Below are 25,438 nucleotides of genomic sequence, written 5' to 3' on the forward strand. Positions count from 1 at the left end.
CTTTTAGCACAGTACAATCAACCCCCGGCTGTTCCCACCCGCCTCAACACCGTTGGAAGGGAGGAGAACCAATTAAGGCGGGGGGGGGGTGGAACGAGCAGCTGTCTACCCTTAGCAGGAAGGTTGCTGATTAATTACCTCTCCTGCTGCTGCTGCTGCTGGCTGTCCAGCAGCAGACTGAAGGTGGCTGCTGCTGTGCGCAGGTATATAAAGGCTCAGAGCCTATTATGACACGCGCAGCCAGCGTTCCATTGCCACATTCCGTCTACTGCAGGCGGGATACCTGGATGGCTGAATGTCACTGAGAAGCTCACAGAGACCGCCATAAGCAACAGTTTAAAAGAATGCCACAGACTAATCAACCAAACTTTTTGGGTTGGTTTCTCTTTTATAGTCTGCAGGCATTAAATGAAAGAAGTCAGTGTTCCAGCAGAGGGAGACAACGTTTCAGAAAAGGCATTGTAGCAAACCAAAAAAGAAATTTTAAGCGCAGCAGAGTAACCAGCTCACATACCTGTTAGCTCAGGTGAGTTTAAAAGGCTGCTGTTGATAACAAGGGCATTTGCTAAATAGATGGTGTGTGTGCAACAATATACTGAAAGGTCAATTATATTGTGCAGCTTATCTCACCACCTGTAGTTATTTAGGTGAAAGCTCCAAAATGCTTGCCTAATATGTCTGTTTATCCAAAAGGAAGTATAGAGGGAGAGCTAGATAGATAGCATTGCATTACATTACATTACATGGCAATGCAATGCACAGTTGCTGAAGTTGAACCAAAATGAGCTTGTCATCTGGCTTCTGCAACTTTTAACATGAAAAATCCAATGAGGAGAAGAAAAGCAAAGCCAAAGAGTCCATCCCAAAATCCGACAAACAAGCAAAATGAACAAAAAGCATTGAATTCAATTCTTTCTGATTTTAGAAACTGCATTAAAGAAGGGGTGCACCAGTCCTGGAGATACTGCAATACCAGGTCAATGCGTGGAGTGGACAGAGCAAGCTCTTTTTCCATCTCCCTGTTCTAAAAATCCATTTAATATATGGTCCCCAGATAGGGGACGTATCAGATATTAAACTGATAAGAACAGATACTACACTTGATCTTAGCCAAAAGGCCGAGAAGCGATAACCAGAATTGGTTTCCGACTACGGTGCCACCCAAGGATTCTGAAAAGTCCATTTGTGGAGATGGCCACCTGGACTCCCGTTAAGAAGACATGCTGTCAACCTCTAGATCCCTCACATGCCTGCACTTTTCGGCTTGCTGCTGCTGCAATCCACGCGTTTTAGATCTGCATAACTCCACCTCTTTTAGCACAGTACCCTCAACCCCCGGCTGTTCCCACCCGCCTCAACACCGTTGGAAGGGAGGAGAACCAATTAAGGCGGGGGGGGGGGTGGAACGAGCAGCTGTCTACCCTTAGCAGGAGGGTTGCTGATTAATTACCTCTCCTGCTGCTGCTGCTGCTGGCTGTCCAGCAGCAGACTGAAGGTGGCTGCTGCTGTGCGCAGGTATATAAAGGCTCAGAGCCTATTATGACACGCGCAGCCAGCGTTCCATTGCCACATTCCGTCTACTGCAGGCGGGATACCTGGATGGCTGAATGTCACTGAGAAGCTCACAGAGACCGCCATAAGCAACAGTTTAAAAGAATGCCACAGACTAATCAACCAAACTTTTTGGGTTGGTTTCTCTTTTATAGTCTGCAGGCATTAAATGAAAGAAGTCAGTGTTCCAGCAGAGGGAGACAACGTTTCAGAAAAGGCATTGTAGCAAACCAAAAAAGAAATTTTAAGCGCAGCAGAGTAACCAGCTCACATACCTGTTAGCTCAGGTGAGTTTAAAAGGCTGCTGTTGATAACAAGGGCATTTGCTAAATAGATGGTGTGTGTGCAACAATATACTGAAAGGTCAATTATATTGTGCAGCTTATCTCACCACCTGTAGTTATTTAGGTGAAAGCTCCAAAATGCTTGCCTAATATGTCTGTTTATCCAAAAGGAAGTATAGAGGGAGAGCTAGATAGATAGCATTGCATTACATTACATTACATGGCAATGCAATGCACAGTTGCTGAAGTTGAACCAAAATGAGCTTGTCATCTGGCTTCTGCAACTTTTAACATGAAAAATCCAATGAGGAGAAGAAAAGCAAAGCCAAAGAGTCCATCCCAAAATCCGACAAACAAGCAAAATGAACAAAAAGCATTGAATTCAATTCTTTCTGATTTTAGAAACTGCATTAAAGAAGGGGTGCACCGGTCCTGGAGATACTGCAATACCAGGTCAATGCGTGGAGTGGACAGAGCAAGCTCTTTTTCCATCTCCCTGTTCTAAAAATCCATTTAATATATGGTCCCCAGATAGGGGACGTATCAGATATTAAACTGATAAGAACAGATACTACACTTGATCTTAGCCAAAAGGCCGAGAAGCGATAACCAGAATTGGTTTCCGACTACGGTGCCACCCAAGGATTCTGAAAAGTCCATTTGTGGAGATGGCCACCTGGACTCCCGTTAAGAAGACATGCTGTCAACCTCTAGATCCCTCACATGCCTGCACTTTTCGGCTTGCTGCTGCTGCAATCCACGCGTTTTAGATCTGCATAACTCCACCTCTTTTAGCACAGTACCCTCAACCCCCGGCTGTTCCCACCCGCCTCAACACCGTTGGAAGGGAGGAGAACCAATTAAGGCGGGGGGGGGGGGGGGTGGAACGAGCAGCTGTCTACCCTTAGCAGGAGGGTTGCTGATTAATTACCTCTCCTGCTGCTGCTGCTGCTGGCTGTCCAGCAGCAGACTGAAGGTGGCTGCTGCTGTGCGCAGGTATATAAAGGCTCAGAGCCTATTATGACACGCGCAGCCAGCGTTCCATTGCCACATTCCGTCTACTGCAGGCGGGATACCTGGATGGCTGAATGTCACTGAGAAGCTCACAGAGACCGCCATAAGCAACAGTTTAAAAGAATGCCACAGACTAATCAACCAAACTTTTTGGGTTGGTTTCTCTTTTATAGTCTGCAGGCATTAAATGAAAGAAGTCAGTGTTCCAGCAGAGGGAGACAACGTTTCAGAAAAGGCATTGTAGCAAACCAAAAAAGAAATTTTAAGCGCAGCAGAGTAACCAGCTCACATACCTGTTAGCTCAGGTGAGTTTAAAAGGCTGCTGTTGATAACAAGGGCATTTGCTAAATAGATGGTGTGTGTGCAACAATATACTGAAAGGTCAATTATATTGTGCAGCTTATCTCACCACCTGTAGTTATTTAGGTGAAAGCTCCAAAATGCTTGCCTAATATGTCTGTTTATCCAAAAGGAAGTATAGAGGGAGAGCTAGATAGATAGCATTGCATTACATTACATTACATGGCAATGCAATGCACAGTTGCTGAAGTTGAACCAAAATGAGCTTGTCATCTGGCTTCTGCAACTTTTAACATGAAAAATCCAATGAGGAGAAGAAAAGCAAAGCCAAAGAGTCCATCCCAAAATCCGACAAACAAGCAAAATGAACAAAAAGCATTGAATTCAATTCTTTCTGATTTTAGAAACTGCATTAAAGAAGGGGTGCACCGGTCCTGGAGATACTGCAATACCAGGTCATTGCGTGGAGTGGACAGAGCAAGCTCTTTTTCCATCTCCCTGTTCTAAAAATCCATTTAATATATGGTCCCCAGATAGGGGACGTATCAGATATTAAACTGATAAGAACAGATACTACACTTGATCTTAGCCAAAAGGCCGAGAAGCGATAACCAGAATTGGTTTCCGACTACGGTGCCACCCAAGGATTCTGAAAAGTCCATTTGTGGAGATGGCCACCTGGACTCCCGTTAAGAAGACATGCTGTCAACCTCTAGATCCCTCACATGCCTGCACTTTTCGGCTTGCTGCTGCTGCAATCCACGCGTTTTAGATCTGCATAACTCCACCTCTTTTAGCACAGTACCCTCAACACCCGGCTGTTCCCACCCGCCTCAACACCGTTGGAAGGGAGGAGAACCAATTAAGGCGGGGGGGGGGTGGAACGAGCAGCTGTCTACCCTTAGCAGGAGGGTTGCTGATTAATTACCTCTCCTGCTGCTGCTGCTGCTGGCTGTCCAGCAGCAGACTGAAGGTGGCTGCTGCTGTGCGCAGGTATATAAAGGCTCAGAGCCTATTATGACACACGCAGCCAGCGTTCCATTGCCACATTCCGTCTACTGCAGGCGGGATACCTGGATGGCTGAATGTCACTGAGAAGCTCACAGAGACCGCCATAAGCAACAGTTTAAAAGAATGCCACAGACTAATCAACCAAACTTTTTGGGTTGGTTTCTCTTTTATAGTCTGCAGGCATTAAATGAAAGAAGTCAGTGTTCCAGCAGAGGGAGACAACGTTTCAGAAAAGGCATTGTAGCAAACCAAAAAAGAAATTTTAAGCGCAGCAGAGTAACCAGCTCACATACCTGTTAGCTCAGGTGAGTTTAAAAGGCTGCTGTTGATAACAAGGGCATTTGCTAAATAGATGGTGTGTGTGCAACAATATACTGAAAGGTCAATTATATTGTGCAGCTTATCTCAACACCTGTAGTTATTTAGGTGAAAGCTCCAAAATGCTTGCCTAATATGTCTGTTTATCCAAAAGGAAGTATAGAGGGAGAGCTAGATAGATAGCATTGCATTACATTACATTACATGGCAATGCAATGCACAGTTGCTGAAGTTGAACCAAAATGAGCTTGTCATCTGGCTTCTGCAACTTTTAACATGAAAAATCCAATGAGGAGAAGAAAAGCAAAGCCAAAGAGTCCATCCCAAAATCCGACAAACAAGCAAAATGAACAAAAAGCATTGAATTCAATTCTTTCTGATTTTAGAAACTGCATTAAAGAAGGGGTGCACCGGTCCTGGAGATACTGCAATACCAGGTCAATGCGTGGAGTGGACAGAGCAAGCTCTTTTTCCATCTCCCTGTTCTAAAAATCCATTAAATATATGGTCCCCAGATAGGGGACGTATCAGATATTAAACTGATAAGAACAGATACTACACTTGATCTTAGCCAAAAGGCCGAGAAGCGATAACCAGAATTGGTTTCCGACTACGGTGCCACCCAAGGATTCTGAAAAGTCCATTTGTGGAGATGGCCACCTGGACTCCCGTTAAGAAGACATGCTGTCAACCTCTAGATCCCTCACATGCCTGCACTTTTCGGCTTGCTGCTGCTGCAATCCACGCGTTTTAGATCTGCATAACTCCACCTCTTTTAGCACAGTACCCTCAACACCCGGCTGTTCCCACCCGCCTCAACACCGTTGGAAGGGAGGAGAACCAATTAAGGCGGGGGGGGGGGGTGGAACGAGCAGCTGTCTACCCTTAGCAGGAGGGTTGCTGATTAATTACCTCTCCTGCTGCTGCTGCTGCTGGCTGTCCAGCAGCAGACTGAAGGTGGCTGCTGCTGTGCGCAGGTATATAAAGGCTCAGAGCCTATTATGACACGCGCAGCCAGCGTTCCATTGCCACATTCCGTCTACTGCAGGCGGGATACCTGGATGGCTGAATGTCACTGAGAAGCTCACAGAGACCGCCATAAGCAACAGTTTAAAAGAATGCCACAGACTAATCAACCAAACTTTTTGGGTTGGTTTCTCTTTTATAGTCTGCAGGCATTAAATGAAAGAAGTCAGTGTTCCAGCAGAGGGAGACAACGTTTCAGAAAAGGCATTGTAGCAAACCAAAAAAGAAATTTTAAGCGCAGCAGAGTAACCAGCTCACATACCTGTTAGCTCAGGTGAGTTTAAAAGGCTGCTGTTGATAACAAGGGCATTTGCTAAATAGATGGTGTGTGTGCAACAATATACTGAAAGGTCAATTATATTGTGCAGCTTATCTCACCACCTGTAGTTATTTAGGTGAAAGCTCCAAAATGCTTGCCTAATATGTCTGTTTATCCAAAAGGAAGTATAGAGGGAGAGCTAGATAGATAGCATTGCATTACATTACATTACATGGCAATGCAATGCACAGTTGCTGAAGTTGAACCAAAATGAGCTTGTCATCTGGCTTCTGCAACTTTTAACATGAAAAATCCAATGAGGAGAAGAAAAGCAAAGCCAAAGAGTCCATCCCAAAATCCGACAAACAAGCAAAATGAACAAAAAGCATTGAATTCAATTCTTTCTGATTTTAGAAACTGCATTAAAGAAGGGGTGCACCGGTCCTGGAGATACTGCAATACCAGGTCAATGCGTGGAGTGGACAGAGCAAGCTCTTTTTCCATCTCCCTGTTCTAAAAATCCATTAAATATATGGTCCCCAGATAGGGGACGTATCAGATATTAAACTGATAAGAACAGATACTACACTTGATCTTAGCCAAAAGGCCGAGAAGCGATAACCAGAATTGGTTTCCGACTACGGTGCCACCCAAGGATTCTGAAAAGTCCATTTGTGGAGATGGCCACCTGGACTCCCGTTAAGAAGACATGCTGTCAACCTCTAGATCCCTCACATGCCTGCACTTTTCGGCTTGCTGCTGCTGCAATCCACGCGTTTTAGATCTGCATAACTCCACCTCTTTTAGCACAGTACCCTCAACCCCCGGCTGTTCCCACCCGCCTCAACACCGTTGGAAGGGAGGAGAACCAATTAAGGCGGGGGGGGGGGTGGAACGAGCAGCTGTCTACCCTTAGCAGGAGGGTTGCTGATTAATTACCTCTCCTGCTGCTGCTGCTGCTGGCTGTCCAGCAGCAGACTGAAGGTGGCTGCTGCTGTGCGCAGGTATATTAAGGCTCAGAGCCTATTATGACACGCGCAGCCAGCGTTCCATTGCCACATTCCGTCTACTGCAGGCGGGATACCTGGATGGCTGAATGTCACTGAAAAGCTCACAGAGACCGCCATAAGCAACAGTTTAAAAGAATGCCACAGACTAATCAACCAAACTTTTTGGGTTGGTTTCTCTTTTATAGTCTGCAGGCATTAAATGAAAGAAGTCAGTGTTCCAGCAGAGGGAGACAACGTTTGAGAAAAGGCATTGTAGCAAACCAAAAAAGAAATTTTAAGCGCAGCAGAGTAACCAGCTCACATACCTGTTAGCTCAGGTGAGTTTAAAAGGCTGCTGTTGATAACAAGGGCATTTGCTAAATAGATGGTGTGTGTGCAACAATATACTGAAAGGTCAATTATATTGTGCAGCTTATCTCACCACCTGTAGTTATTTAGGTGAAAGCTCCAAAATGCTTGCCTAATATGTCTGTTTATCCAAAAGGAAGTATAGAGGGAGAGCTAGATAGATAGCATTGCATTACATTACATTACATGGCAATGCAATGCACAGTTGCTGAAGTTGAACCAAAATGAGCTTGTCATCTGGCTTCTGCAACTTTTAACATGAAAAATCCAATGAGGAGAAGAAAAGCAAAGCCAAAGAGTCCATCCCAAAATCCGACAAACAAGCAAAATGAACAAAAAGCATTGAATTCAATTCTTTCTGATTTTAGAAACTGCATTAAAGAAGGGGTGCACCGGTCCTGGAGATACTGCAATACCAGGTCAATGCGTGGAGTGGACAGAGCAAGCTCTTTTTCCATCTCCCTGTTCTAAAAATCCATTTAATATATGGTCCCCAGATAGGGGACGTATCAGATATTAAACTGATAAGAACAGATACTACACTTGATCTTAGCCAAAAGGCCGAGAAGCGATAACCAGAATTGGTTTCCGACTACGGTGCCACCCAAGGATTCTGAAAAGTCCATTTGTGGAGATGGCCACCTGGACTCCCGTTAAGAAGACATGCTGTCAACCTCTAGATCCCTCACATGCCTGCACTTTTCGGCTTGCTGCTGCTGCAATCCACGCGTTTTAGATCTGCATAACTCCACCTCTTTTAGCACAGTACCCTCAACCCCCGGCTGTTCCCACCCGCCTCAACACCGTTGGAAGGGAGGAGAACCAATTAAGGCGGGGGGGGTGGAACGAGCAGCTGTCTACCCTTAGCAGGAGGGTTGCTGATTAATTACCTCTCCTGCTGCTGCTGCTGCTGGCTGTCCAGCAGCAGACTGAAGGTGGCTGCTGCTGTGCGCAGGTATATAAAGGCTCAGAGCCTATTATGACACGCGCAGCCAGCGTTCCATTGCCACATTCCGTCTACTGCAGGCGGGATACCTGGATGGCTGAATGTCACTGAGAAGCTCACAGAGACCGCCATAAGCAACAGTTTAAAAGAATGCCACAGACTAATCAACCAAACTTTTTGGGTTGGTTTCTCTTTTATAGTCTGCAGGCATTAAATGAAAGAAGTCAGTGTTCCAGCAGAGGGAGACAACGTTTGAGAAAAGGCATTGTAGCAAACCAAAAAAGAAATTTTAAGCGCAGCAGAGTAACCAGCTCACATACCTGTTAGCTCAGGTGAGTTTAAAAGGCTGCTGTTGATAACAAGGGCATTTGCTAAATAGATGGTGTGTGTGCAACAATATACTGAAAGGTCAATTATATTGTGCAGCTTATCTCACCACCTGTAGTTATTTAGGTGAAAGCTCCAAAATGCTTGCCTAATATGTCTGTTTATCCAAAAGGAAGTATAGAGGGAGAGCTAGATAGATAGCATTGCATTATATTACATTACATGGCAATGCAATGCACAGTTGCTGAAGTTGAACCAAAATGAGCTTGTCATCTGGCTTCTGCAACTTTTAACATGAAAAATCCAATGAGGAGAAGAAAAGCAAAGCCAAAGAGTCCATCCCAAAATCCGACAAACAAGCAAAATGAACAAAAAGCATTGAATTCAATTCTTTCTGATTTTAGAAACTGCATTAAAGAAGGGGTGCACCGGTCCTGGAGATACTGCAATACCAGGTCAATGCGTGGAGTGGACAGAGCAAGCTCTTTTTCCATCTCCCTGTTCTAAAAATCCATTTAATATATGGTCCCCAGATAGGGGACGTATCAGATATTAAACTGATAAGAACAGATACTACACTTGATCTTAGCCAAAAGGCCGAGAAGCGATAACCAGAATTGGTTTCCGACTACGGTGCCACCCAAGGATTCTGAAAAGTCCATTTGTGGAGATGGCCACCTGGACTCCCGTTAAGAAGACATGCTGTCAACCTCTAGATCCCTCACATGCCTGCACTTTTCGGCTTGCTGCTGCTGCAATCCACGCGTTTTAGATCTGCATAACTCCACCTCTTTTAGCACAGTACCCTCAACACCCGGCTGTTCCCACCCGCCTCAACACCGTTGGAAGGGAGGAGAACCAATTAAGGCGGGGGGGGGGGTGGAACGAGCAGCTGTCTACCCTTAGCAGGAGGGTTGCTGATTAATTACCTCTCCTGCTGCTGCTGCTGCTGGCTGTCCAGCAGCAGACTGAAGGTGGCTGCTGCTGTGCGCAGGTATATAAAGGCTCAGAGCCTATTATGACACGCGCAGCCAGCGTTCCATTGCCACATTCCGTCTACTGCAGGCGGGATACCTGGATGGCTGAATGTCACTGAGAAGCTCACAGAGACCGCCATAAGCAACAGTTTAAAAGAATGCCACAGACTAATCAACCAAACTTTTTGGGTTGGTTTCTCTTTTATAGTCTGCAGGCATTAAATGAAAGAAGTCAGTGTTCCAGCAGAGGGAGACAACGTTTCAGAAAAGGCATTGTAGCAAACCAAAAAAGAAATTTTAAGCGCAGCAGAGTAACCAGCTCACATACCTGTTAGCTCAGGTGAGTTTAAAAGGCTGCTGTTGATAACAAGGGCATTTGCTAAATAGATGGTGTGTGTGCAACAATATACTGAAAGGTCAATTATATTGTGCAGCTTATCTCACCACCTGTAGTTATTTAGGTGAAAGCTCCAAAATGCTTGCCTAATATGTCTGTTTATCCAAAAGGAAGTATAGAGGGAGAGCTAGATAGATAGCATTGCATTACATTACATTACATGGCAATGCAATGCACAGTTGCTGAAGTTGAACCAAAATGAGCTTGTCATCTGGCTTCTGCAACTTTTAACATGAAAAATCCAATGAGGAGAAGAAAAGCAAAGCCAAAGAGTCCATCCCAAAATCCGACAAACAAGCAAAATGAACAAAAAGCATTGAATTCAATTCTTTCTGATTTTAGAAACTGCATTAAAGAAGGGGTGCACCGGTCCTGGAGATACTGCAATACCAGGTCAATGCGTGGAGTGGACAGAGCAAGCTCTTTTTCCATCTCCCTGTTCTAAAAATCCATTTAATATATGGTCCCCAGATAGGGGACGTATCAGATATTAAACTGATAAGAACAGATACTACACTTGATCTTAGCCAAAAGGCCGAGAAGCGATAACCAGAATTGGTTTCCGACTACGGTGCCACCCAAGGATTCTGAAAAGTCCATTTGTGGAGATGGCCACCTGGACTCCCGTTAAGAAGACATGCTGTCAACCTCTAGATCCCTCACATGCCTGCACTTTTCGGCTTGCTGCTGCTGCAATCCACGCGTTTTAGATCTGCATAACTCCACCTCTTTTAGCACAGTACCCTCAACCCCCGGCTGTTCCCACCCGCCTCAACACCGTTGGAAGGGAGGAGAACCAATTAAGGCGGGGGGGGGGGGGGGTGGAACGAGCAGCTGTCTACCCTTAGCAGGAGGGTTGCTGATTAATTACCTCTCCTGCTGCTGCTGCTGCTGGCTGTCCAGCAGCAGACTGAAGGTGGCTGCTGCTGTGCGCAGGTATATAAAGGCTCAGAGCCTATTATGACACGCGCAGCCAGCGTTCCATTGCCACATTCCGTCTACTGCAGGCGGGATACCTGGATGGCTGAATGTCACTGAGAAGCTCACAGAGACCGCCATAAGCAACAGTTTAAAAGAATGCCACAGACTAATCAACCAAACTTTTTGGGTTGGTTTCTCTTTTATAGTCTGCAGGCATTAAATGAAAGAAGTCAGTGTTCCAGCAGAGGGAGACAACGTTTCAGAAAAGGCATTGTAGCAAACCAAAAAAGAAATTTTAAGCGCAGCAGAGTAACCAGCTCACATACCTGTTAGCTCAGGTGAGTTTAAAAGGCTGCTGTTGATAACAAGGGCATTTGCTAAATAGATGGTGTGTGTGCAACAATATACTGAAAGGTCAATTATATTGTGAGACTTATCTCACCACCTGTAGTTATTTAGGTGAAAGCTCCAAAATGCTTGCCTAATATGTCTGTTTATCCAAAAGGAAGTATAGAGGGAGAGCTAGATAGATAGCATTGCATTACATTACATTACATGGCAATGCAATGCACAGTTGCTGAAGTTGAACCAAAATGAGCTTGTCATCTGGCTTCTGCAACTTTTAACATGAAAAATCCAATGAGGAGAAGAAAAGCAAAGCCAAAGAGTCCATCCCAAAATCCGACAAACAAGCAAAATGAACAAAAAGCATTGAATTCAATTCTTTCTGATTTTAGAAACTGCATTAAAGAAGGGGTGCACCGGTCCTGGAGATACTGCAATACCAGGTCAATGCGTGGAGTGGACAGAGCAAGCTCTTTTTCCATCTCCCTGTTCTAAAAATCCATTTAATATATGGTCCCCAGATAGGGGACGTATCAGATATTAAACTGATAAGAACAGATACTACACTTGATCTTAGCCAAAAGGCCGAGAAGCGATAACCAGAATTGGTTTCCGACTACGGTGCCACCCAAGGATTCTGAAAAGTCCATTTGTGGAGATGGCCACCTGGACTCCCGTTAAGAAGACATGCTGTCAACCTCTAGATCCCTCACATGCCTGCACTTTTCGGCTTGCTGCTGCTGCAATCCACGCGTTTTAGATCTGCATAACTCCACCTCTTTTAGCACAGTACCCTCAACCCCCGGCTGTTCCCACCCGCCTCAACACCGTTGGAAGGGAGGAGAACCAATTAAGGCGGGGGGGGGGTGGAACGAGCAGCTGTCTACCCTTAGCAGGAGGGTTGCTGATTAATTACCTCTCCTGCTGCTGCTGCTGCTGGCTGTCCAGCAGCAGACTGAAGGTGGCTGCTGCTGTGCGCAGGTATATAAAGGCTCAGAGCCTATTATGACACGCGCAGCCAGCGTTCCATTGCCACATTCCGTCTACTGCAGGCGGGATACCTGGATGGCTGAATGTCACTGAGAAGCTCACAGAGACCGCCATAAGCAACAGTTTAAAAGAATGCCACAGACTAATCAACCAAACTTTTTGGGTTGGTTTCTCTTTTATAGTCTGCAGGCATTAAATGAAAGAAGTCAGTGTTCCAGCAGAGGGAGACAACGTTTCAGAAAAGGCATTGTAGCAAACCAAAAAAGAAATTTTAAGCGCAGCAGAGTAACCAGCTCACATACCTGTTAGCTCAGGTGAGTTTAAAAGGCTGCTGTTGATAACAAGGGCATTTGCTAAATAGATGGTGTGTGTGCAACAATATACTGAAAGGTCAATTATATTGTGAGGCTTATCTCACCACCTGTAGTTATTTAGGTGAAAGCTCCAAAATGCTTGCCTAATATGTCTGTTTATCCAAAAGGAAGTATAGAGGGAGAGCTAGATAGATAGCATTGCATTACATTACATTACATGGCAATGCAATGCACAGTTGCTGAAGTTGAACCAAAATGAGCTTGTCATCTGGCTTCTGCAACTTTTAACATGAAAAATCCAATGAGGAGAAGAAAAGCAAAGCCAAAGAGTCCATCCCAAAATCCGACAAACAAGCAAAATGAACAAAAAGCATTGAATTCAATTCTTTCTGATTTTAGAAACTGCATTAAAGAAGGGGTGCACCGGTCCTGGAGATACTGCAATACCAGGTCAATGCGTGGAGTGGACAGAGCAAGCTCTTTTTCCATCTCCCTGTTCTAAAAATCCATTTAATATATGGTCCCCAGATAGGGGACGTATCAGATATTAAACTGATAAGAACAGATACTACACTTGATCTTAGCCAAAAGGCCGAGAAGCGATAACCAGAATTGGTTTCCGACTACGGTGCCACCCAAGGATTCTGAAAAGTCCATTTGTGGAGATGGCCACCTGGACTCCCGTTAAGAAGACATGCTGTCAACCTCTAGATCCCTCACATGCCTGCACTTTTCGGCTTGCTGCTGCTGCAATCCACGCGTTTTAGATCTGCATAACTCCACCTCTTTTAGCACAGTACCCTCAACCCCCGGCTGTTCCCACCCGCCTCAACACCGTTGGAAGGGAGGAGAACCAATTAAGGCGGGGGGGGGGGTGGAACGAGCAGCTGTCTACCCTTAGCAGGAGGGTTGCTGATTAATTACCTCTCCTGCTGCTGCTGCTGCTGGCTGTCCAGCAGCAGACTGAAGGTGGCTGCTGCTGTGCGCAGGTATATAAAGGCTCAGAGCCTATTATGACACGCGCAGCCAGCGTTCCATTGCCACATTCCGTCTACTGCAGGCGGGATACCTGGATGGCTGAATGTCACTGAGAAGCTCACAGAGACCGCCATAAGCAACAGTTTAAAAGAATGCCACAGACTAATCAACCAAACTTTTTGGGTTGGTTTCTCTTTTATAGTCTGCAGGCATTAAATGAAAGAAGTCAGTGTTCCAGCAGAGGGAGACAACGTTTCAGAAAAGGCATTGTAGCAAACCAAAAAAGAAATTTTAAGCGCAGCAGAGTAACCAGCTCACATACCTGTTAGCTCAGGTGAGTTTAAAAGACTGCTGTTGATAACAAGGGCATTTGCTAAATAGATGGTGTGTGTGCAACAATATACTGAAAGGTCAATTATATTGTGCAGCTTATCTCACCACCTGTAGTTATTTAGGTGAAAGCTCCAAAATGCTTGCCTAATATGTCTGTTTATCCAAAAGGAAGTATAGAGGGAGAGCTAGATAGATAGCATTGCATTACATTACATTACATGGCAATGCAATGCACAGTTGCTGAAGTTGAACCAAAATGAGCTTGTCATCTGGCTTCTGCAACTTTTAACATGAAAAATCCAATGAGGAGAAGAAAAGCAAAGCCAAAGAGTCCATCCCAAAATCCGACAAACAAGCAAAATGAACAAAAAGCATTGAATTCAATTCTTTCTGATTTTAGAAACTGCATTAAAGAAGGGGTGCACCGGTCCTGGAGATACTGCAATACCAGGTCAATGCGTGGAGTGGACAGAGCAAGCTCTTTTTCCATCTCCCTGTTCTAAAAATCCATTTAATATATGGTCCCCAGATAGGGGACGTATCAGATATTAAACTGATAAGAACAGATTTTTTATTTTTTTTTTTTCTCCTCAGACGAGGAAATTCCACAGTCTATGGAAACCAGACAAAGGAAAATTCCATCAAAGCAGCTGCGTCAAATCCAATACGCAATTTGCTGTCCCCATCATCATCGGAAATATTTATTTCATATTTCAAAAACAACAATAACAAAAATCAAGAGGTACTAACAATATATCTCCACTTTTTAACTTTCCATATTCCCTCCGCATCCACTTCCCCTCTCCTCTTTTTGTCCCATAGGAAACACACATACATCTTCCCCAAAATCACCTTCACACTATCCTTTACAGCAATTTCCTTCCTTTTAAACACATACACATTCCTCACATCCCATAACACTTCCTTTATACATGCAAGCATCAACCACAAGACTCTTTCCTTCGTCCCATCACATATTCCCAAACCAAACATAAACAACTCAAAAGACAACAAATTCACACCACACAATTCTTTACACAAAGGCCCCATTCTCCCAATCACATCTCTAGCATACTGGCAATTCCAAAAAACATGCAACACACTTTCCCTTCCACCACAGCCATTTCTTGGACACATTTCACTCCTCACCAAACCTCTATTCCTCTGAAACTCTCTCACAGGTAATACTCCATGTAAAGACTGCCACACCACCTCACTCTGTTTGTTGGTCATACCACTCATCCGCACTTTCTTCCAAACCTTCTGCACATCACCACCCCTAACCATATTTATTCCACATTCTACCTCTCTACATTCAATCATCCTATACACAGCCTTCTTATTCTCCAGCAATCTCACATCTGCATCACACAGTTCATACCTCACCAAAAACTTATAAACCCACACATACCATACAGGCACCTCAAAAGCAATCGGACATCGCAAATTCCTTTCTCGCCACTTTAAACGAAACAAATACGCTCCAAATAAATACCTACTCATACATGAAAACTTTCCATCCGCCCTAATCACTTTCAAAACAAACACAACGATATTCACACCAAAAAACACGTCCAAATTCGGAAAACCCAAACCACCTTTTTCCACTCTTTTAACCAAAATATCTCTCCTAGCTCTCTCCATTTTCGAGTTCCACAAAAAAACAAATAAAATTCTATTCAAGCTTCTCATACACATATATCCTGGTGGAAATACTACCGCAATATATAAAAATATTGGCAACACCACACTCTTAACAATTAAAATCTTCCCAAAAAAGGATAAACTCCTCAATTTCCAAAAATTCAACTTCTGCTCAACTTTTCCTTTCGCATCATCCCAACTTTCTTTCCCATCCAAACTCTCTGAAAACTTCACACCCAACACTTTAATAGGTCCATTCACTACATTCACACCTACATCCCTACTTAAACTTCCGCCTCCAAAACCCTTACACTCACTCTTTTCCCAATTCACTTTAAACGCAGAAGCACCACAAAAAATAGACACTAACAACTTCACCCGCCTCACCGAACATTCTGAATCACATAATACACACACGTCATCCATATAACCACTCACCTTCCATTCTTTTCCTCCACCTCCCGGCACTTGCACACCACGAATTACCTTATCTTTCCTCAGCATACACAACAATGGCTCAATTGCACAAATAAATGCTACAGGGGACAAAGGACACCCCTGTCGCACACCCGAAAACACATTCACTTTCCTACCCACATACCCATTCATTAAAACACAGCTATAAACACCCGTATACAAACTTCTCACTCGCCCAACAAAATCAGCCGGAAAACCCATTTTTAACAACACTCTGAACAAAAAACCATGCGACAACCTATCATAAGCCTTTTCAAAATCCAAACTTAACAAAAATACACTCTTCTTACGACCCATGCAATCCCATAGACAATCTCTTAACATACACACACACTCATGAATCCGCCTCCCAGGTATCGCACAACACTGCTCATCCCCAATCACACTCTCTATAACATCACGCATCCTATTAGCCATAAGTTTTGCATAGATTTTATAATCACAATTAAGTAAAGTTATTGGCCTCCAATTCCTAAGACTTTTCAAATCCCCTTTCTTAGGAATTAACACAACCATACCTGCACGCATACTCTCAGCCACCTCCATGTTTCCCCACATATACTTACATACATCCACAAAGTCCTTACCAATCACACCCCACATCACACGATAAAATTCTACTGGGAGGCCATCCTCCCCCGGCGTCTTATTCAAAGCCATACTACACATAACCTTCCATACCTCATCACCAGTCACCTCACCCATCACTCTCTCTCTTTCTGCTTCACTCAACTTACTCTCTAACACACTCAAAACATCATTCTCCAAACATTCATCCCTCTGTTTCACTGCATACAGATCCTCATAAAACTTAGCCACCTCTTCACACATATCCTCTCCACTCACCTCACTTCCATCTGCTCCATACACCACGCTCATACTCTGTTTCTTTCCAAACACTTTTTTAAAGAAAAACCGAGAACATTTCTCATCCTGCTCCATTTTATCAATCTTTGCCCGAAACACTATGCTCCTACCTCTCTCCAACAAAAACTCACTAATCTCCTTCTTTACCTCTAAAATCTCCTCCTCCACCTCAACTCCTCCTTCTCTTAACTTATACAAAACGCTCAACCGCGCGTTCAGTTTAACAAAACTCTCTCTTTTAATTGCTGCATACTTGTATCCTAAATTTTTAAAGAACATTTTTGTTTGTTTCTTCACCCAGTCCCACCACTCACAAACATTCCCAAACTCATTTTTATGCTTACACCATTCTTCATACCGCCTTTCATACTCCTTTCTCACATCTTCATTCTCTAACAGTTTAACATTTAACTTCCACAATCCTCTCCCAAACACTCCATCAACTTTTATATCCAACTCACACAACATACACACATGATCTGAAAAAAGAACGTTTTCCTGCCTATAATTAACAGAAACCATATTTTTAGAAATAAAACAATAATCCAATCTGGATTGTACCCTACCACTCTCAGAAAAGAAAGTGTTCAACAAAGGATTCATGTTACACACCCGCTGCATATCACACAACCCAAAATCATTCACTAACTCCAATAATGCTTTCCCAGACACATCCACATTCACTCTCCCCACATCACAGTTCATATCACCCACAATTACCACAGGTATTCTTCCTGGAACAAAAAGCTTAATTTTTTCAAATAAATTTTTGCGCTCATTTTTTTCAACTGGCGCATAAACATTAATAACACAAAACTTTACATTCTTGTATACAAAATTAGCAAGGATACATCTCCCCACCTCAATAACCAAATAATCACTCAAAACAACCTCCCTTCCTTTAACCAAAATACCCACACCATCATTCTTATTACATGCACTCCCCGACCACACAGACGCTCCATAAGACCATTCATCCCCTTTCACACCATCCACTACCCCACATTCTTGTAAACAAAAAATAGATGCATTTTGCATAGCTAAAAACTCAAAAATAGCAGCTCTTCTTACTTTACTTTTAAACACTCTTACGTTTTGGGACACTATGGTAAATCCCATAATACTTCTACTCCTTCACCAATTACACAAAGAAATAGCCTTTGGCCTAAACCAAAGCTCACAAGAGGACAAAAAGAAAAAACATTTACAATATTATATGGTGACACTATCCAGCACCACCACTATCCTCCTCCGCCATCAGAACAGAACAGCTGGTTTCCGACCCGCTGGCTTCACCACCCACACTCCTCATTCTGGCAGTTCTGATCTTCCTCTGAGGCTCACTAAAATCTGCATCATCACTGCCCCCACCATCCTCCCTACGACTCTTCTTTGCACCCCTATCATCCTCCGAAGAAAAATCTTCAATGTTTTCAGGACCCGAAGGGTGTTCAGGACTGTCGGGTTCCGAGATTTGCACTTCACATCCTGTTGCGTCCATTGCCTCTCCAAAAGTCATCATCTCAGGCAGCTCTGCCTCCACCACTTTCCTAGATATTCTCTCAGACACTGCCTTTTTCTCCACCTTTGCCACTTCCCTCCAGAACTCCTTTTCTTCCCTCCGCTTCTTCCTCATTTCTTCAGCAGAAGAAGAACATGGTCTCAGGGACACCTCCTCTGGCGCCGTAGAGGGAGAGGCTCTACCAGTTTCCCGCCTCCTTCCCTCTCTCTCCTCCCTCTCCAATCTTTCCAGCACTTTCAGTGCGCTTGCCATCTGCCTCCTCTCTAGCTCCTCCTCCTTCTGTTCTTTATCAGAACGTCTAGGTGCACTCATAGGACAGTCCTTATACATGTGATCACTACTCCCACAGACATCACAGGACTTGGCCTCTGGACACTGGTTGGCCATATGCCCCTCCTTTCTGCAATTTCGGCAACACTGCCCTTTAAGGCATGTTACCATGGTATGTCCGAAAGAAAAGCATCTACGGCAAAACATGGGCTGGCCTGGGTAAAAGAGGAAACCTCTATGGCCTGCAACGGAAAAATTTGATGGAGGGTGTCTAAAGCCCCCCACACTGTCAGGATCCCTTTTCAATTTCACACGGAATTTATACTGACAGTTAAAGATTCCTAGACAATTGACTTGCTTCACTCCCTTCCGCACATATTCACAGTAGCGAGAGAGGAAGCACTCCAGCAGCTCAGGGTCTGTAAAAGGGTTATAGACAGTCACAGTCACCTCCTTTTCTTGCAGACCAAACAAAGGTTTCCATCTAACTCCTTCCAAGCAGGGGTCACTAGAGTGACCACGGAGCCATTCAAAGACATTAAGGCAAACATCCTGGTCCATAAAGGTAACGTCATAATTACCTTGACGTGAAAATTCGTTGACACTGAAGATCTCAGAACGTCTTGCTCCAGCTTTGCCTTCAACGATGTCTTGGACAATGAAAACCACGTTGTTCTTGTTCTGGTCAGATGGATCCACGGACAAACGGATGGTGTTCTTCACAAAAGACATCTTGGATTCTGTCGGTATGGAATACCACAGGAAAAAGCAGAAAATCCTCCACAAAAGGGTCCGGATTCCTCCAGGAGACTCGCACCAATCAAGGTACAGTCATACGATCGCAGCCAAAAGGCCGAGAAGCGATAACCAGAATTGGTTTCCGACTACGGTGCCACCCAAGGATTCTGAAAAGTCCATTTGTGGAGATGGCCACCTGGACTCCCGTTAAGAAGACATGCTGTCAACCTCTAGATCCCTCACATGCCTGCACTTTTCGGCTTGCTGCTGCTGCAATCCACGCGTTTTAGATCTGCATAACTCCACCTCTTTTAGCACAGTACCCTCAACCCCCGGCTGTTCCCACCCGCCTCAACACCGTTGGAAGGGAGGAGAACCAATTAAGGCGGGGGGGGGGTGGAACGAGCAGCTGTCTACCCTTAGCAGGAGGGTTGCTGATTAATTACCTCTCCTGCTGCTGCTGCTGCTGGCTGTCCAGCAGCAGACTGAAGGTGGCTGCTGCTGTGCGCAGGTATATAAAGGCTCAGAGCCTATTATGACACGCGCAGCCAGCGTTCCATTGCCACATTCCGTCTACTGCAGGCGGGATACCTGGATGGCTGAATGTCACTGAGAAGCTCACAGAGACCGCCATAAGCAACAGTTTAAAAGAATGCCACAGACTAATCAACCAAACTTTTTGGGTTGGTTTCTCTTTTATAGTCTGCAGGCATTAAATGAAAGAAGTCAGTGTTCCAGCAGAGGGAGACAACGTTTCAGAAAAGGCATTGTAGCAAACCAAAAAAGAAATTTTAAGTGCAGCAGAGTAACCAGCTCACATACCTGTTAGCTCAGGTGAGTTTAAAAGGCTGCTGTTGATAACAAGGGCATTTGCTAAATAGATGGTGTGTGTGCAACAATATACTGAAAGGTCAATTATATTGTGCAGCTTATCTCACCACCTGTAGTTATTTAGGTGAAAGCTCCAAAATGCTTGCCTAATATGTCTGTTTATCCAAAAGGAAGTATAGAGGGAGAGCTAGATAGATAGCATTGCATTACATTACATTACATGGCAATGCAATGCACAGTTGCTGAAGTTGAACCAAAATGAGCTTGTCATCTGGCTTCTGCAACTTTTAACATGAAAAATCCAATGAGGAGAAGAAAAGCAAAGCCAAAGAGTCCATCCCAAAATCCGACAAACAAGCAAAATGAACAAAAAGCATTGAATTCTATTCTTTCTGATTTTAGAAACTGCATTAAAGAAGGGGTGCACCGGTCCTGGAGATACTGCAATACCAGGTCAATGCGTGGAGTGGACAGAGCAAGCTCTTTTTCCATCTCCCTGTTCTAAAAATCCATTTAATATATGGTCCCCAGATAGGGGACGTATCAGATATTAAACTGATAAGAACAGATACTACACTTGATCTTAGCCAAAAGGCCGAGAAGCGATAACCAGAATTGGTTTCCGACTAGGGTGCCACCCAAGGATTCTGAAAAGTCCATTTGTGGAGATGGCCACCTGGACTCCCGTTAAGAAGACATGCTGTCAACCTCTAGATCCCTCACATGCCTGCACTTTTCGGCTTGCTGCTGCTGCAATCCACGCGTTTTAGATCTGCATAACTCCACCTCTTTTAGCACAGTACCCTCAACCCCCGGCTGTTCCCACCCGCCTCAACACCGTTGGAAGGGAGGAGAACCAATTAAGGCGGGGGGGGGTGGAACGAGCAGCTGTCTACCCTTAGCAGGAGGGTTGCTGATTAATTACCTCTCCTGCTGCTGCTGCTGCTGGCTGTCCAGCAGCAGACTGAAGGTGGCTGCTGCTGTGCGCAGGTATATAAAGGCTCAGAGCCTATTATGACACGCGCAGCCAGCGTTCCATTGCCACATTCCGTCTACTGCAGGCGGGATACCTGGATGGCTGAATGTCACTGAGAAGCTCACAGAGACCGCCATAAGCAACAGTTTAAAAGAATGCCACAGACTAATCAACCAAACTTTTTGGGTTGGTTTCTCTTTTATAGTCTGCAGGCATTAAATGAAAGAAGTCAGTGTTCCAGCAGAGGGAGACAACGTTTCAGAAAAGGCATTGTAGCAAACCAAAAAAGAAATTTTAAGCGCAGCAGAGTAACCAGCTCACATACCTGTTAGCTCAGGTGAGTTTAAAAGGCTGCTGTTGATAACAAGGGCATTTGCTAAATAGATGGTGTGTGTGCAACAATATACTGAAAGGTCAATTATATTGTGCAGCTTATCTCACCACCTGTAGTTATTTAGGTGAAAGCTCCAAAATGCTTGCCTAATATGTCTGTTTATCCAAAAGGAAGTATAGAGGGAGAGCTAGATAGATAGCATTGCATTACATTACATTACATGGCAATGCAATGCACAGTTGCTGAAGTTGAACCAAAATGAGCTTGTCATCTGGCTTCTGCAACTTTTAACATGAAAAATCCAATGAGGAGAAGAAAAGCAAAGCCAAAGAGTCCATCCCAAAATCCGACAAACAAGCAAAATGAACAAAAAGCATTGAATTCAATTCTTTCTGATTTTAGAAACTGCATTAAAGAAGGGGTGCACCGGTCCTGGAGATACTGCAATACCAGGTCAATGCGTGGAGTGGACAGAGCAAGCTCTTTTTCCATCTCCCTGTTCTAAAAATCCATTTAATATATGGTCCCCAGATAGGGGACGTATCAGATATTAAACTGATAAGAACAGATACTACACTTGATCTTAGCCAAAAGGCCGAGAAGCGATAACCAGAATTGGTTTCCGACTAGGGTGCCACCCAAGGATTCTGAAAAGTCCATTTGTGGAGATGGCCACCTGGACTCCCGTTAAGAAGACATGCTGTCAACCTCTAGATCCCTCACATGCCTGCACTTTTCGGCTTGCTGCTGCTGCAATCCACGCGTTTTAGATCTGCATAACTCCACCTCTTTTAGCACAGTACCCTCAACCCCCGGCTGTTCCCACCCGCCTCAACACCGTTGGAAGGGAGGAGAACCAATTAAGGCGGGGGGGGGGTGGAACGAGCAGCTGTCTACCCTTAGCAGGAGGGTTGCTGATTAATTACCTCTCCTGCTGCTGCTGCTGCTGGCTGTCCAGCAGCAGACTGAAGGTGGCTGCTGCTGTGCGCAGGTATATAAAGGCTCAGAGCCTATTATGACACGCGCAGCCAGCGTTCCATTGCCACATTCCGTCTACTGCAGGCGGGATACCTGGATGGCTGAATGTCACTGAGAAGCTCACAGAGACCGCCATAAGCAACAGTTTAAAAGAATGCCACAGACTAATCAACCAAACTTTTTGGGTTGGTTTCTCTTTTATAGTCTGCAGGCATTAAATGAAAGAAGTCAGTGTTCCAGCAGAGGGAGACAACGTTTCAGAAAAGGCATTGTAGCAAACCAAAAAAGAAATTTTAAGCGCAGCAGAGTAACCAGCTCACATACCTGTTAGCTCAGGTGAGTTTAAAAGGCTGCTGTTGATAACAAGGGCATTTGCTAAATAGATGGTGTGTGTGCAACAATATACTGAAAGGTCAATTATATTGTGCAGCTTATCTCACCACCTGTAGTTATTTAGGTGAAAGCTCCAAAATGCTTGCCTAATATGTCTGTTTATCCAAAAGGAAGTATAGAGGGAGAGCTAGATAGATAGCATTGCATTACATTACATTACATGGCAATGCAATGCACAGTTGCTGAAGTTGAACCAAAATGAGCTTGTCATCTGGCTTCTGCAACTTTTAACATGAAAAATCCAATGAGGAGAAGAAAAGCAAAGCCAAAGAGTCCATCCCAAAATCCGACAAACAAGCAAAATGAACAAAAAGCATTGAATTCAATTCTTTCTGATTTTAGAAACTGCATTAAAGAAGGGGTGCACCGGTCCTGGAGATACTGCAATACCAGGTCAATGCGTGGAGTGGACAGAGCAAGCTCTTTTTCCATCTCCCTGTTCTAAAAATCCATTTAATATATGGTCCCCAGATAGGGGACGTATCAGATATTAAACTGATAAGAACAGATACTACACTTGATCTTAGCCAAAAGGCCGAGAAGCGATAACCAGAATTGGTTTCCGACTACGGTGCCACCCAAGGATTCTGAAAAGTCCATTTGTGGAGACGGCCACCTGGACTCCCGTTAAGAAGACATGCTGTCAACCTCTAGATCCCTCACATGCCTGCACTTTTCGGCTTGCTGCTGCTGCAATCCACGCGTTTTAGATCTGCATAACTCCACCTCTTTTAGCACAGTACCCTCAACCCCCGGCTGTTCCCACCCGCCTCAACACCGTTGGAAGGGAGGAGAACCAATTAAGGCGGGGGGGGGGGTGGAACGAGCAGCTGTCTACCCTTAGCAGGAGGGTTGCTGATTAATTACCTCTCCTGCTGCTGCTGCTGCTGGCTGTCCAGCAGCAGACTGAAGGTGGCTGCTGCTGTGCGCAGGTATATAAAGGCTCAGAGCCTATTATGACACGCGCAGCCAGCGTTCCATTGCCACATTCCGTCTACTGCAGGCGGGATACCTGGATGGCTGAATGTCACTGAGAAGCTCACAGAGACCGCCATAAGCAACAGTTTAAAAGAATGCCACAGACTAATCAACCAAACTTTTTGGGTTGGTTTCTCTTTTATAGTCTGCAGGCATTAAATGAAAGAAGTCAGTGTTCCAGCAGAGGGAGACAACGTTTCAGAAAAGGCATTGTAGCAAACCAAAAAAGAAATTTTAAGCGCAGCAGAGTAACCAGCTCACATACCTGTTAGCTCAGGTGAGTTTAAAAGGCTGCTGTTGATAACAAGGGCATTTGCTAAATAGATGGTGTGTGTGCAACAATATACTGAAAGGTCAATTATATTGTGCAGCTTATCTCACCACCTGTAGTTATTTAGGTGAAAGCTCCAAAATGCTTGCCTAATATGTCTGTTTATCCAAAAGGAAGTATAGAGGGAGAGCTAGATAGATAGCATTGCATTACATTACATTACATGGCAATGCAATGCACAGTTGCTGAAGTTGAACCAAAATGAGCTTGTCATCTGGCTTCTGCAACTTTTAACATGAAAAATCCAATGAGGAGAAGAAAAGCAAAGCCAAAGAGTCCATCCCAAAATCCGACAAACAAGCAAAATGAACAAAAAGCATTGAATTCAATTCTTTCTGATTTTAGAAACTGCATTAAAGAAGGGGTGCACCGGTCCTGGAGATACTGCAATACCAGGTCAATGCGTGGAGTGGACAGAGCAAGCTCTTTTTCCATCTACCTGTTCTAAAAATCCATTTAATATATGGTCCCCAGATAGGGGACGTATCAGATATTAAACTGATAAGAACAGATACTACACTTGATCTTAGCCAAAAGGCCGAGAAGCGATAACCAGAATTGGTTTCCGACTACGGTGCCACCCAAGGATTCTGGAAAGTCCATTTGTGGAGATGGCCACCTGGACTCCCGTTAAGAAGACATGCTGTCAACCTCTAGATCCCTCACATGCCTGCACTTTTCGGCTTGCTGCTGCTGCAATCCACGCGTTTTAGATCTGCATAACTCCACCTCTTTTAGCACAGTACCCTCAACCCCCGGCTGTTCCCACCCGCCTCAACACCGTTGGAAGGGAGGAGAACCAATTAAGGCGGGGGGGGGTGGAACGAGCAGCTGTCTACCCTTAGCAGGAGGGTTGCTGATTAATTACCTCTCCTGCTGCTGCTGCTGCTGGCTGTCCAGCAGCAGACTGAAGGTGGCTGCTGCTGTGCACAGGTATATAAAGGCTCAGAGCCTATTATGACACGCGCAGCCAGCGTTCCATTGCCACATTCCGTCTACTGCAGGCGGGATACCTGGATGGCTGAATGTCACTGAGAAGCTCACAGAGACCGCCATAAGCAACAGTTTAAAAGAATGCCACAGACTAATCAACCAAACTTTTTGGGTTGGTTTCTCTTTTATAGTCTGCAGGCATTAAATGAAAGAAGTCAGTGTTCCAGCAGAGGGAGACAACGTTTCAGAAAAGGCATTGTAGCAAACCAAAAAAGAAATTTTAAGCGCAGCAGAGTAACCAGCTCACATACCTGTTAGCTCAGGTGAGTTTAAAAGGCTGCTGTTGATAACAAGGGCATTTGCTAAATAGATGGTGTGTGTGCAACAATATACTGAAAGGTCAATTATATTGTGCAGCTTATCTCACCACCTGTAGTTATTTAGGTGAAAGCTCCAAAATGCTTGCCTAATATGTCTGTTTATCCAAAAGGAAGTATAGAGGGAGAGCTAGATAGAT

General features: G+C 44.5%; 15 non-coding genes across 15 annotated transcripts; all 15 read right to left on the bottom strand.

Moving 5' to 3' along the window:
- Positions 1-939: 939 nt before the first annotated feature.
- LOC141184237 (U2 spliceosomal RNA) lies at positions 940-1,130 on the bottom strand. Its single transcript, XR_012259012.1, has one exon. It is a non-coding gene; the product is annotated as a U2 spliceosomal RNA (small nuclear RNA).
- A 1,121-nt stretch (positions 1,131-2,251) lies between these two features.
- LOC141188497 (U2 spliceosomal RNA) lies at positions 2,252-2,442 on the bottom strand. The gene has a single exon (XR_012262585.1). It is a non-coding gene; the product is annotated as a U2 spliceosomal RNA (small nuclear RNA).
- A 1,125-nt stretch (positions 2,443-3,567) lies between these two features.
- LOC141185048 (U2 spliceosomal RNA) lies at positions 3,568-3,758 on the bottom strand. The gene has a single exon (XR_012259746.1). It is a non-coding gene; the product is annotated as a U2 spliceosomal RNA (small nuclear RNA).
- Positions 3,759-4,878: 1,120 nt separating this feature from the next.
- On the bottom strand, positions 4,879-5,069 carry LOC141184610 (U2 spliceosomal RNA). Its single transcript, XR_012259349.1, has one exon. It is a non-coding gene; the product is annotated as a U2 spliceosomal RNA (small nuclear RNA).
- Positions 5,070-6,191: 1,122 nt separating this feature from the next.
- On the bottom strand, positions 6,192-6,382 carry LOC141184611 (U2 spliceosomal RNA). The gene has a single exon (XR_012259350.1). It is a non-coding gene; the product is annotated as a U2 spliceosomal RNA (small nuclear RNA).
- A 1,121-nt stretch (positions 6,383-7,503) lies between these two features.
- LOC141188498 (U2 spliceosomal RNA) lies at positions 7,504-7,694 on the bottom strand. Its single transcript, XR_012262586.1, has one exon. It is a non-coding gene; the product is annotated as a U2 spliceosomal RNA (small nuclear RNA).
- A 1,118-nt stretch (positions 7,695-8,812) lies between these two features.
- Positions 8,813-9,003, bottom strand: LOC141188499 (U2 spliceosomal RNA). The gene has a single exon (XR_012262587.1). It is a non-coding gene; the product is annotated as a U2 spliceosomal RNA (small nuclear RNA).
- A 1,121-nt stretch (positions 9,004-10,124) lies between these two features.
- On the bottom strand, positions 10,125-10,315 carry LOC141188500 (U2 spliceosomal RNA). The gene has a single exon (XR_012262588.1). It is a non-coding gene; the product is annotated as a U2 spliceosomal RNA (small nuclear RNA).
- A 1,125-nt stretch (positions 10,316-11,440) lies between these two features.
- Positions 11,441-11,631, bottom strand: LOC141188501 (U2 spliceosomal RNA). Its single transcript, XR_012262589.1, has one exon. It is a non-coding gene; the product is annotated as a U2 spliceosomal RNA (small nuclear RNA).
- Positions 11,632-12,751: 1,120 nt separating this feature from the next.
- LOC141188502 (U2 spliceosomal RNA) lies at positions 12,752-12,942 on the bottom strand. Its single transcript, XR_012262590.1, has one exon. It is a non-coding gene; the product is annotated as a U2 spliceosomal RNA (small nuclear RNA).
- A 1,121-nt stretch (positions 12,943-14,063) lies between these two features.
- LOC141185824 (U2 spliceosomal RNA) lies at positions 14,064-14,253 on the bottom strand. The gene has a single exon (XR_012260431.1). It is a non-coding gene; the product is annotated as a U2 spliceosomal RNA (small nuclear RNA).
- Positions 14,254-20,414: 6,161 nt separating this feature from the next.
- On the bottom strand, positions 20,415-20,605 carry LOC141188503 (U2 spliceosomal RNA). The gene has a single exon (XR_012262591.1). It is a non-coding gene; the product is annotated as a U2 spliceosomal RNA (small nuclear RNA).
- Positions 20,606-21,724: 1,119 nt separating this feature from the next.
- LOC141188505 (U2 spliceosomal RNA) lies at positions 21,725-21,915 on the bottom strand. The gene has a single exon (XR_012262593.1). It is a non-coding gene; the product is annotated as a U2 spliceosomal RNA (small nuclear RNA).
- A 1,120-nt stretch (positions 21,916-23,035) lies between these two features.
- LOC141188507 (U2 spliceosomal RNA) lies at positions 23,036-23,226 on the bottom strand. The gene has a single exon (XR_012262594.1). It is a non-coding gene; the product is annotated as a U2 spliceosomal RNA (small nuclear RNA).
- Positions 23,227-24,347: 1,121 nt separating this feature from the next.
- Positions 24,348-24,538, bottom strand: LOC141184984 (U2 spliceosomal RNA). The gene has a single exon (XR_012259688.1). It is a non-coding gene; the product is annotated as a U2 spliceosomal RNA (small nuclear RNA).
- Positions 24,539-25,438: the final 900 nt, after the last annotated feature.

This window comes from Phyllobates terribilis, unplaced genomic scaffold (assembly GCF_046119375.1).
Source record: "Phyllobates terribilis strain yellow unplaced genomic scaffold, ASM4611937v1 Scaffold_40__1_contigs__length_11209783, whole genome shotgun sequence".
NCBI classification, from domain to species: Eukaryota; Metazoa; Chordata; class Amphibia; order Anura; family Dendrobatidae; genus Phyllobates; species Phyllobates terribilis.